Raw genomic sequence first — 11183 nt, 5'->3', positions numbered from 1 at the left:
TACAAAAATCCAAAAATCATGAAACTTTGTGTAGACATTATTTAGGGCATACTTAATCATGGAAAAATAGTTTTCTATGAAAATACTTCATATTTTCAAAGATTGACACAAACTTGAAAACTTGCAAAACTTTAGCGTTTTCTTCAAGTTTGTGTCTAACTATTCAATGGTGATTACTATCAAAAGATAGTCTTCACCAAGGTTTTCCAAAAATATTTTTTAAAAACATTTTCAAAACCAATATCCCATCATGTTCCTTGGGCATAATGCACATGACTTGTACATTAGCTTTCCCAATGATGGGAAAACACATAACTATGTGTTTTGATGAACTTAAAACTCAAAAGAATGCACTAAATCAACATCTTGAGTTTTGTTCATCATCCTAACATCTCACTTGTATCTAATGTGCACTGAAACACATACAAGTCATCTTATAGGTCTTTGTGAGATGTAAGATTTTGGTTTTGCCCTATTCTAGGGATCATGCATATCTATCTAGGCATTTTGAGAGGTAGACATCCACAAAGGATGTTACTTGTTGATTTACTTGTTAAACAAATGTCACTTGTTTATTCCACTTGTTGTAAACAAATGCCACTTGTTTAACTAATGTCATATGTCCTTAATTTTTAAGGAAATAAACATAATGCATGATAATGTTATGGCATACATCAAAATAAAATAGCTTTCAAAAGAAAGATTCCTATAACTACATGATGTATGTATGGCATGACATGGTATTTTTGTATTTTTCATTATAAGTCATGAATGCAAAATACAAATAAGATAAAATATGATGTCATGGCATATTATGAGCAAACAATCATGGCAAGGTTTAGCATAAATAAAATATACCTAGATTACCTATCTAAGTATCGTTAATCTTAGCTAATCCTAAAACTTAAACCCTAGATTGCCCAAAGTGCTTCAAGAGAGTGCCAAAACCTAAATGGGCATTTCTAATTCTCTTGATTAATTTATGCCAATTGAAATTAAGCTTATCCTCAAATGTTGGCATATTCCATTTTTCCTCAAGAGTAATCACATAAATCAAGGCCCGGAGTGCCTTAAAATTTCTAAAAGAATACCAAAATCCCAACTTGGTATTTCTCTAGGTTTTCCCAATTTATGCCTTTTTAAGATAAAATCAATTTTCCACCATTAGGCACATTTTACTCTTTCAAGGAGTAAATAATAATTCCATTTCATTTTCAAAGGTTAACAAAAACCTTGAAAATGCTCCTTGAGTGTCAATTTCCTCAAAGTTGGGTTAACTACCCTTCTAATCGGAGTTGACACTCTCTAACCCATCTATGGGGTAGAGAAGATGCTCCTAGGAACCCAACACCTATTGGTGCTCCTTGGATGCTCTAGGTACTCACTAGGGATAACTTCCCTAGATACCTTCCTAGTGACCTTGTTGAGCTTCTTAGAAGCCTTGGTCACATTTTCTAGGTCAACTCTAGGGATAGTCTCTCTTGTGACCTTGTTAGTGACTTTCTTAGACTTCTTAGAAGTCTTAGTCACTTTGGTTGCAAAGATACTTCTAGGGATATCTTCCCTTGTATCTTGGACTTGACCTCTAGACTTAGGGTTTGTTCCATAGCTATATGGAACCCTATGATAACTAGGCACTTCTTTTTTAGCTTTGGGTTTGTATCCCAAACCTCTATGACCATTGGATGACCTTTGTGCTCCTAGACCTAGGCTATGCTCATTTTGGCCTAATAGGATATTTTCCATCCTTCTTAGAGTCTTTTCTATTTTATCAAGTCTTGACCTCAAGACTTGATTTTCCATCACTAAGTCCTTAGTTTTTGGTTTTCCATTAAGTCCATGAGCATTTTTGTTTCTAGGCTTGTAGCTACAATCCTTAGAGTTCTTGCCTAGACTTTTACCTACATTCCTGTTGGAGTGTATACTGAAAGCCTAAGCTTTGTAAACATTCATTATGAATAAAGAATCACATTTGGTCTAATTATCTACATTTGTTTGTAGTTGTTCATTTAATTTATATTGTAGATAACATAGTATGTGGTGTCACATACAGAAGATGATGTTATCAGTACCTTATAAATTATAAACAGTAGCTCACGACCAGAATGGAAAGGAACAAACCATTAGAAAGTCGTAGTGTAATTAGGTATTAGTTTATCTTGACTATATAATTACACTAGTACACTCAGAGTGTATTGAGTAGGATCATTTGAGGTCGTTCCTTTTATACTGACTTTATAAAGGAACAAAGACCTCAGTTATTATGGAAGTGTGTGCTCTTAATCCTAATATAATAACAAGCACATATGTTTGATATTTATTTCTTTAATTTATCAATGGGTGAGATTTAGTTCGATAAATCAATAAACCCGATAAATTGGGAAATGGTATCACTCATAGTGTGTGTTTTTGATTATAGAAGGAAACTGTGTCCTAGTGATACTAGGTTGATAATGTCCTCAAGAGGAGCTCATAAAGATTGTCATGTTAAACCCTGCAGGTGGACTTAGTCCGACATGATAATAAGGTTGAGTGGTACTACTCTTGGACTTAGATATTAATTAAATGAGTTGTCAGTAACTCACTTAATTAGTGGGCATTCGATATCTTAAACACAAGGAGACTAACACACTCATAATAAGAAGGAGCCCAAAAATGTAATTTGGGATTAGTGCGGTAGTTCAATGATAGTTCTCTAGTGGAATGAATTATCATTGATAAAATTAAGTTGTGTGTTCGGGGCGAACATGGGATGCTTAATTTTATCGGGAGACCAAAACCAATTCCTCCTCTCGGTCCCTATCGTAGCCTCTTATTTATAGAGTACTATACCCACATATACCCACCTTCTATACCCACCTAAAGGGGGTCGGCCAAGCTAGCTTGGGAACCAAGCTAGGGCCGGCCTAAGCTTGGGTTTAAGGTGGCCGGCCCTAGCTTGAACCCAAGCTAGTAGGACCGGCCATAATTAAATAAAAAAGAAATTTAATTTTAGATTTTATTATTATGTGGAAGATATAATTTAAAGAGAATTAAAATTAAAATATCTCTCTTGTAAAAGATTTACAAAAGATTAAAGAAAGAGATTAGATCTCTTTCCTTATTTGTAGATTAGAGAGATTTTTATTTTCTCTTTAAAATTATTCACATGTTAATAAAATTAAAATTATAGATATTTCCTTTTATTAACCATGAAGAGATTTTTAAAGAGAAATTTTATTTTCTAAAATTTCCGGAAACAAATAAGGAAAGTTTTAATTGTTGATTAAAACTTGTCCAATTTGCTTCCTCTTGATGTGGCCGGCCATTAGAGTTTATTTGGGAAATTTTATTTTATTTTTCTCAAATAAATCATGTCAAGGAAATTAAGGAAATTTTATTGTAATTAAATTTCCTAATTTGCCTAGGCCAAGGAATATAAAAGAAGGGGTGAGGGTGCCTTCACAAGACACAACCTCTATTGTTTTCTCTCCCTTTCTCCTTGGTGTTGTGGCCGGCCATTACCCTCTCCTTTTCTTCCTCTTGTGGTGGCCGAATACTTCATCTCTCTTGGAGTTCTTGTGGTGGCCGGATACTACTTGGAGAAGAAGAAGAAGAAGGAGAGAAAGCTAGCATCTCTTGGAGCTTGGTTAGTATTTTGATTTTCTTCTTTGGTAAAGTTCTTCCTTTGTGGCCGAACCTTGCTTGGAGAAGAAGAAGGTGGTTGGTGGTTTCTCATCTTGGTAGATCGTTGCCCACACAACGTCCGAGGTTAGAAGAGGAATACGGTAGAAGATCAAGAGGTTTTTCTACAAGGTATAACTAGTAATTTCTATTTCCGCATCATGCTAGTTATTTATGGAAATAATACCAAATACAAGAGGCTTACGTTCTAGTATTTCGAATATGTTTTTTCGAAGTTGTGTTCTTTTGTTTCTTTCTTTTCCTTGTGATTTGATTGTTCTCTTTGGTTAACCTAAAGTTATTTTAGGAAATTAAATATTAGCTTTCTATTAAAGGTTTTGTCTAGTCGGTGGTGGTTGCTCCCATATCCAAGAAGGTCATGTGCCTCGCCACGTCAGTACTGGGAACCTTTTATGGAAATTAATATTTAATGGAATTAATAACTTAAGGAGACTTGGGTCGAACGTGTTAAGTTCCGCAGGAGATCCAAGTCAAAACCTAAAAGAACAAATAGATTAAGTTTTGGATCAAACGTGTTAAGTTCCGCAGGAGATCCAAAATTTAATTTAAAAGAACACATGGTAGCTAGGAAAAGGTTCAGACCTTTGTACAAAATTTTTGTACAGTGGAACCTATAGGTTTTCCGAGTAGCAACCAACAATTCCTAGCCTTAGGTGTAGTAGTTTTGGCATGTAGGGCCACATGCTTTTCCTTAAAGCCCTCATGCTTCCTATTCTTATGGTAAATCGTATTAAAATGATAAAAATTAGAACTATCATGCTTTTTACCATAATGTAAAGGAGTAGGCTCAATAAATGTTACCTTCTTCTTTACCTTGGAGGCTCCCCCTTGACTAATGCCTCCTTGAGCCTTGACCATCTTCTTCCCCTTGAGGCATTGACTCAGGTAATGCCCCTTTTGATTGCAAGAGAAGCATATGATATGCTCCTTGCTCTTCTTTGTTCCGGGAATGGTCTCCTCGGGCTTCTCCTTGCCCTTTTGCGTCACTTGACCCTTCTTCTTGGCCAAGTTGGGACACTTGCTCTTGTAGTGCCCACTTTCCCTACACTCAAAACATATTATATGATTTTTATTTTAATTGAAACATTTATACCTTCTTGTGTAGGGATGGCACTTGCACCTCCATGTGCTATTTCTTGTTTATCGGAGGTGGCACCATCTTCTTCTTCTTCACTTGACTCGGATGTAGAAGCTTCTCCTTCTTCTTGATCCGGCGTCACCAAGGATTGCTCCCCCTCAATCCTAGAGGTGGAGGCTTCATCATCTTGAACATGAAACAAGGAGTATGCTCCCTCCTTGTTCCCTTCGTTGCATTCCCTTGAGGATGAAGCTTCTTGGATTTCCTCTTCTTCTGAGGTTGAGCATCTCTCAACCTCGGAGTCCTCCTCTTGGTCTTGCTCCAAAGAGTCACCCTCTCTGGATTCTTCATGATCTTGTACAGTGGAGGGGATCTCTTCATGAAGCTTGGCCAATTTGCTCCATAGCTCCTTTGCATCTTCAAACTCTCCAATTTTGCAAAGGATGGTGCTTGGCAATAAATTGACCAAAAGCTTGGTCACTTTGTCATTGGCCTCGCACCTTTGGACTTGCTCCGGGCTCCATTTGCTTTTCTTTAGAACTTTGCCCTTTGAATTTCTTGGAGCCTTGAAGCCTTCCATTAGAGCAAACCATTGCTCTATCTCCATCATAAGAAAATTTTCGATTCTTGATTTCCAAGAATCGAAACTCGTAGAAGTGTATGGTGGAGCCATCCTTGTGTCAAATCCAAGCCCATCTTGGAATTGCATCTTGAAGTTGAGCTTGATAAAGTCTTGAACTTGAAGAATTTGCTCCAACTTCTTCACCCTCTATCTTTTCTTGATATGCTTGACCCTTCCGGCGATGATTCCGGTGAAGAGCGGTCTCGCTCTGATACCACTTGTTAGGACCGAAAAGTAGCTAGAGGGGGGGTGAATAGCTTCGCGTGTGCTCGTCGTGCTTCGTTGCTTGTTTCTTCAAAGTGATGCGCAGCGGAATACAAAGAAACAAACTACAACAATGCTAACACTAGGATTTTACTTGGTATCCACCTCACAAGAGGTGACTAGTCCAAGGATCCACGCACACACACACACCTCCACTAATAAACACTCCTTTTCGGTAACTACCGAAGGCGGAGAAGCCCTACAAGACTCTCAATACAAGTAGAAGAAAGGGTAATAAAGAATAAGCAAAAGCTTACAAGAGATGCAGTAAAAACCCTAGCTTCTTCTTCTTCTCGTTGCAACTCGCCTCTTGACTTGGATGAACCTCCAAGAACCTTCAAGAACTGGCGGTGAGGAGCTGTGATGAAGCTGGAATGAATCGGTGAAGTTCTACTGAAGGAATCGCACGCCAACAGCTATAAACGACGCAAACGGTCGAATCCCAATCGATTGGATTGCTCCCAATCGATCGGGGAGGCTTTGGATCGATCCACGGATCGATCCAGAGCGCCTTTGTGCTCTGGAAAAATGCCTGGATCGATCCACGGATCGATCCAGCGCTTATCGCGCGAAGCAGCAGCGTCCCAATCGATCCACTGATCGATTGGGACCTCTGGATCGATCCACGGATCGATCCAGAGGGGTTCTGTTCGCGGGGACTCACCGGATCGATCGGCGGATCGATCCAGATCTTCTGGATCGATCCATGGATCAATCCAAACCTGCTGGATCAATCCACGGATCAATCCAAACCTGTTGGATCAATCCACGGATCAATCCAAACCTTGGTTTTTGTCCAAAACCAAGTCTAAAGCCCCCTAAACCAACATCTAGTCAACCATGACTTGTTGGTACATAAAACCTAGTATCCGGTCACCCTTGACCAGCTAGGACTCTCTCACCAAGTGTCTGGTCAATCCCTTTGACCCACTTGGACTTTTCTCTTCTTGCCAAGTATCCGGTCAGTCCCTCTGACCTACTTGGACTTTTCTTTCTCGTGCCAAGTATCCGGTCAATCCCTTTGACCTACTTGGACTCTCACCAAATGTCTGGTCAACCTTGACCCATTTGGATTTCTTTTGCCTGGCTTCACTCACCAGGACTTTCCCAATTGCCTAGCTTCACTCACTAGGTCTTTCACCTGGCTTCACTCACCAGCACTTTCCCAATTGCCTAGCTTCACTCACTAGGTCTTTCACCTGGCTTCACTCACCAGGATTTTCCTCCTGCCTAGCTTCACTCACTAGGACTTCCCAGTCAAGTATCCGGTCATCCTTGACCTACTTGACTCTTCTTCAATCAACTTTGCATTGTCAAACATCGAAACACAAACAAAGACTCAAGCTTGGTCAACCAGGTCAACCTTGACCTAAGGGATGTTGCACCAACAAAGATTAGGTTTAACGTCGTCGCTCGACGATTGGTGAAGACTGGGGTTTAATGTCACCGCTCAATAGTCGGTGAAGACTGAGGTTTAACGTCGTCGCTCGACGGTTGGTGAAGACTGGGGTTTAACGTCATCGCTCAATGGTTGTAATGCGTAGAGAAGAATTTATAGTCTCATCTCGACTTTTAACTTGGACGATCAGCTCAAGAGTCTAGAATACTTGTGTTGTTTATTCATATTTTCCCTGCATCCAAAAGACATACATGCACTTATTATTGGTTGCTACTCGGAATATAGTACCGGTTCCCCTGTACAAAAATTTTGTACAAGTCCAGAACCTTTCCTAACAACCTATTGTGTTCTTTAGAAATTAAATTTGGAATCGCAAATAGAACTTAACATTATTGATTCCAAATTCAACTTATCTGTTCTTAGAGGTTTAGACTTGGATCACAAACGATGCTTAACATTATTAATCCAAATCAACCTATGTTACAAATTTGATTAAATATTTATTTCAGAGATCGGCTTCCAGGTTAAACATGGCGAGGCACTATGCCTTCTTGGGTATGAGATCATCCACCACTTCCTAGACAAAGCCTTTCAACGAAATTCAATATTTAATCTCCTTATAGTAACCCTAGGTTTAACCAATAAGAACAATCGAATCGCAAGTTCGAAAAACAAAAGAAACACAAAATTTGAATCATAAATCCGAAACCTAGAATCGCTAGCCTCTTGTGTTTGGTATTTCAAGATCTAAACAAAAAGATGAACTAGTTATGATGCGGAAACTAATAACTAGTTATACCTTTTGTAGCTTATAGATCTCACGATCTTCTGTCGTATTCCTCTCTTATCTCGGACGTCGTGTGGGCGACGATCTACCGAGACGAGAATCCACCCAAGCTTCCTTCTTCTCTAAGCAAGTTTCAGTCATCAACAATCTCCTAGAGATGAAGAACTTCGGGCACCAACCAAGCTCCATGGGTTGATGCCGTCGGCAACCAAAGAAGAAGAAAAGGAGATGAAGAAGAAGATGAGGGTCGGCCACCACCAAGGAATAGAGGAGAGGAATAATAGATTGTTATATGGTGAGGCACCTCTACCCTCTCTTTTATATTCCTTGGTCTTAACAAATAAGGAAAGTTTTAAACATTAACACTTCCTTATTTTCCTTGCCAATAAAAGGAAAATTTAATTAAAATCTCCTTTTATTCTTTTAATGGTCGGCCACCTCAAATCCTCAAACAAGGAAAGTTTTAAACACAAAATTAAAACTTCCTAATTTATTTCTGAAAATTTTTAAAATAAAAATTTCTCTTTTAAAAATCCTCTTCATGGCTGGCTATAAAAGGAAACTTTTATAAATTAAAATCTCTATTAAAACATGTGAATGATTACAAAAAGGAAAGTTTTTTCTAAAATTAAAATCTTCCTTTTAACTACAAATAAGGAAAGATATTAAATCTTTATCTTAATCTTTTGTAGAAAGTTATAAAAAGAAAGATTTAAATTTTAAAACTCTCTTTTAAAACCATGAGGATGGTTACAAAAAAGAAAAGTTTTATCAAAAATTAAAATCTGCCTTTTAACTACAAATAAGGAAAGATATCAAACATTTCTCTTAATCTTTGTAGCAAGCTATAAAAGGAAAGATTTAAATTTTAAACTCTCTTTTAAAACCATGAGGATGATTACAAAAAAAGGAAAGTTTTATCAAAAATTAAAATCTTCCTTTTAACTACAAATAAGGAAAGATATCAAACATTTCTCTTAATCTTTTGTAGAAAGTTATAAAAGGAAATATTTAAATTTTAAACTCTCTTTTAAAATCATGGCTTCCACATAAGAAAAGATTTTAAAATAAACTCCTTTTATTTTTTATGTGGTCGGCCACCTAAGCTTGGGCTCCAAGCTAGGGTCGGCCACCACTTGGTCCATCCAAGGCTTATCTTGGTCGGCCCTTGCTTGGGCTCCAAGCTTGGCTTGGCTGGCCACCTAAGGATGGGTAAGAAAGTGGGTATAAGACTTTATAAATAAGAGGCTACGACAGGGACCGAGAGAAAGAATTGGTTTTGGTCTCCCGATGAGCTTTAGCTTCCCGTGTTCACCCCGAACATCCAACTTGAGTTCATCAATAATATCTCATTCCACTAAAGAATTATTATTGAACTACCGCACAAATCCCATATTACTATATGAGCTCCTTCTTATCATGAGTGTGTTAATCTCTATGTGTTTAAGATATCGAATGCCCACTAATTAAATGAGTTACTGACAACTCACTTAATTAATATCTAGCTCCAAGAGTAGTACCACTCAACCTTATCGTCATGTCGGACTTAAGTCCACCTGCAGAGTTTACATAACAATCCTTATGAGCTCCTCGTAGGGGCATCATCAACCTAAATTCCTAGGACACAGTTTCATTCTATAATCAACAACACACCATATAAATAATATCATTTCCCAACTTATTGGGCCTATTGATTTAACGAGCTAAATCGCACCCTTTGATAAATTAAAGAAATAAGTATTAAGTATATGTGCTTGTTATTATATCATGATTAAGAGTACACACTTCCATAATAACAGAGGTATTGTTCTTTTATATAGTCGGTATAAAAGAAACTACCTCAAATGATCCTGCTTAATACACTCAGAGTTTACTAGCGTAATTTTATAGTTAAGATAAACTAATACCAAATTACACTACGACTATTCCAATGGTTTATTCCTTTCCATCTTAGTCGTGAGCAACTTTTTATAACTTATAAGGAACTGATAACATGATCTTCTATGTATGACACCACACACCATATTATCTACAATATAAATTAATTGAACAACTACACTTAGCATATAAATGTAGACATTTAACCAATGTGATTCTTTTTTTCTAAATAAATGTTTATACAAAAAGCTAGGCTTTTAGTATACATTCCAACACTTATACAGGTACATCTATATTTACTCACGCACCTTCCTGCTACAGCCAACAGCGTGGATCTTGAGTCACCGGGCGTGTGACTTCCTCGTTCGGTACGAATCACCATCGGTTGGCTCACCGACAATCATGCTATTTCTCCCCGAGCGGAGTTGCTCCTGTTCATCTCCTCTCGAATTGAAAGCTTGCTCTATTCGACGGAGGCTCAGGAAGGACTTGAAATGTCCCTTCACTAGAGTTGATGGTGGCGTGGCTCGGCTGTTGTTCTTTCTTCTTCCCTTCGACCGGCTGATCGACACCTGTGTCACCGACTGAGAGATGGGGATTGACGGCAATATCCCCCGAGGGGTCGACCTGTTAGCTGTCAGGTCATAGTAGTCCTGGGTGTCGTGTGTCATCGACTAGTGGAAAGAACAAAACATTGGCATTCATATTTTGTCCTTTGTAGCCTTTGGGAAATCGACTGCCACATGTTGCACGGCATGCGTCCGGGGTTCATGGTGTGGCTGGGTTCCTCTCGATCGAGGCTCTGTAACGGGTTGTTGACTGCTCTACTGCCATCGTTCAGACGCTCATACGAGCTCGGAGGTCGTCTCCTTCCTCCTTGCCGCATGAGCTTCTTCTACATTGATGTATTCATTGACTTTCTTTTGTAGGTGGCCGAAATCCCTTGGCGGTTTCTGAATGAGTGATCGGAAGAACTCTCCTTCAGTGAGCCCTGGAGTGAAGGCGTTCACCAACACATCCGACGAGATTGCTAGGATGTCCATCACCACCTGATTGAAGCACTGGATATAGGTCCTCAATGCCTCTTTGGGCCCTTACATCAGGGAGAACAAATTCACGCTTGTCTTCTGGTGGCGACGGCTGCTGGTGAAGTGGTGAAGGAATGTCGCCCGGAAGTCCCTGAAGCTATGGATTGATCTGTTCTGCAATCTCTTGAACCAGCGTTGTGCCGACCCGGTGAGAGTGGTGAGGAAGACCTGACACTTAACTCCGTCAGTGTACTGATAAAGCATAGCCGCATTGTCAAATTTAGCCAAGTGGTCATTTAGGTCGGTGGTTCCGTTGTACTCTCCGATAGCCAACGAAGTATTGTGCTTTGGCAGAGGGTAGTTCAGAATTCCCTTCGGAAATTGTTGATTGATCCGCTCGGGCGAATCATCCTCCATGGGTGCCTTCCCTTTCTTGCATCTCG

This window comes from Zingiber officinale, chromosome 1B, assembly GCF_018446385.1.
Source record: "Zingiber officinale cultivar Zhangliang chromosome 1B, Zo_v1.1, whole genome shotgun sequence".
Lineage (NCBI taxonomy): Eukaryota > Viridiplantae > Streptophyta > Magnoliopsida > Zingiberales > Zingiberaceae > Zingiber > Zingiber officinale.
The sequence above is the reverse complement of the archived record's forward strand: the minus strand, read 5'-3'. Positions refer to the sequence as shown.